Source organism: Myotis lucifugus, unplaced genomic scaffold, assembly GCF_000147115.1.
Source record: "Myotis lucifugus unplaced genomic scaffold, Myoluc2.0 scaffold_430, whole genome shotgun sequence".
Lineage (NCBI taxonomy): Eukaryota > Metazoa > Chordata > Mammalia > Chiroptera > Vespertilionidae > Myotis > Myotis lucifugus.
The window spans coordinates 179,025-181,384 of NW_005871478.1; positions in this window are offsets into that span (position 1 = coordinate 179,025).

Sequence of the window (2,360 nt, forward strand, 5' to 3'; positions counted from 1 at the left end):
AGCCCCAGAAGAAAGCAAGGATAATCGTGTCAGGAGGCTTCAGAGCAGCGGGAGAGAGGGGGAAGGGGCTAAAAAAAAAGCCGCTGTGGTGCAGGACCAATGCGTGTGGAGGAGAGTGGAGCCTTGCTTTTCAGGTGTGACTCCTGGGCCCACCTGTGGGGCCAGCCTCAGCTGCCAGTGCATCTGAGCAAACCTCAGAAGGCATTTAGCGCCGGCCTTTCCTTGACTTGGCCTCAGCAGTTGAGTTAGTGGGGCAAGTAGGAGTGTCAGGGCCTGAGGCTGAGGTGGGCACTTCCACTGAATATGCCAGACAGGCCCCAGGGAGGTCGATAGATACACAGTAGTTTTGTTTGTTTTTTGTCGTAAAATTTTTATCTTAATTTAAGACCCAGGAATTCTCATTTTAGACCAGTTGTGCTTATATTAAAAAGTATGACTCATGCCCGCTGGTATAGCTCAGCAGTTGAGCATCGACCTAGGAACCAAGAGGTCACCTGGTCAGGGCACTTGCCCCGGGTTGTGGGCTCCATCCCTTTTGAGGGGCACCCAGGAGGCAGCAGATCCATGAGGTTTCTCATCGGTGTTTCTATCTTCCTATCCCTCTCCCTTCCTCTCTCTCAAAAATCAATGAAAACATTTTTTTGAAGTATGAATCATGAGCAAATGGTCATGCAGGAAACTATCCCCTGCTCACTCAGCCCCGGAAAAGGCCAGTACTGGGAGTGAACAGAGCGCAGAGGAAATGGGCGCAGGTGGCAAAGGGGTGTGGGGGCTGCAGCCCTATCTTTGGGGAGGAGCCTTTGGAAGGGAAGGGCTCCCTGGAGTCTGTTATTGGAACACAGAAGCCTGCCTTGGGGTACGCGGAAGACTGTCCCTGCCAGTGAAACCAAACCACCTTCTGAAACTTTCCACTGGGGCTATCTTGCAGGAGGAGCTCAAGTCTCTGTCTGGTAACCCTCACACCTAGTGGGTGGCAGTGGGGGAGGGGCTGGAAGGGGAGGCAGAACAGCAGGAAATGGAGCATTTGGGGGTTAAAAGTTGCCCGGATCCAATGTGACTTAGTGGAAAGATGGATTTGGTGTCCCAGGGCCCAATTTAACATTCTGACTTTGTTTATATCTATGTGACTTCAAGCAGGTCTCTCTCAGACTCACTGTATCTACAAAGTGGGACAAACAATGCCCACTTTTACAAAGTGGTCCTGAGGGTGGAGCGGAAGAAAATGTAGAGGCAGGTTGCAGAGTCTACAGCACAGAACAGTGAGGGGATCTGCATACAGGTCGCCACTTAAATGGATAAGGAGTGTCCCCCTACTGAGGTCACACACGGCCTCTCCCTCCGACCGCTGAGGCAGAGCCTGCTGCCCACCCGTCCTAGCGGCTGGCTTGCTCCCGGTCTCCAGCATCTCCACAGCTACACAGCTTTCCTCTGGCGGAAAGGAGCTGGGAAATGTGGCCTCGGCCAGAGCAGAAGGGGCCTTTATGTGCACCAGCAAAGACCCAGTTACTGAGTCCAAACTGGGCTGCCTCCCCAGTTATCTCCTCTACTCTTCTGGTCTCTGCTCTTCAGACGCCAAGTTTAAACCCAGAACAAAAGCTTCTGTCTGGACTGATTTATAATCCAGATCTGCTGATGGGGCCCGAAAGCATTCCTCCCCTGCAGGGCTGTAGCAGCTTAAAGCAACCACCCTAGCCTCGGGGCCTCTCTTCGCCTCTGCCCTCTGCTCCTGGCCAGGAGGTGGCATCTCTCTGGGTGCTGGCCTCTGTCCACCTCCCAGTTCGGAGGACCAGCTGGCAACATCACCCAGTTACTTCTAGGAGCGGCTGTGGGCGGAGACTGGCGGTTCAGAAGGTGGCAGATCTGCAGCGTGGCTACCCTCAGCCCCTTTCATCTGAATATCGGGGCTCCTGTCAATTGTTAGCCCCCCCAGAGGCACAGAAGGAATCCTTCCTGGAGTGGCTCTGTGCCCCCGGCTAGAAGGAGCTGGGCGAGGGGCGCTGAGGGGTCCCCGTGCCTGTGGAGGAAAAGCCAGGGCAGTGTCTCCGCAGACAGGGGTCTTCCTGGCCAGGGAGGCCCGTGCAGTCCGGCTGCAGGGCCGGCGGTCGGCCCAGAGGAGGGGCCGCGCTCCCCGGCGCCGCTCTCGCACACTCGCCCCGAAGCCCCTCCCGAGCCCGGCCGCGGGAGACACTTCGAGAGGCCGGTGAGTCCGCTTCCCCGGACAATGCCGGCGCCCGTCCCGCCCCCCCGTCCGGAGCCACGGAGAGCCCGCGACTCCCGCGCGTGGCCGGCAGGGCAGGGGCTGGACGCGGGGACGGACCTCGGGGAGCGAAGCGGGTCGGCGGCCGCAGCCCTCCCGGGCC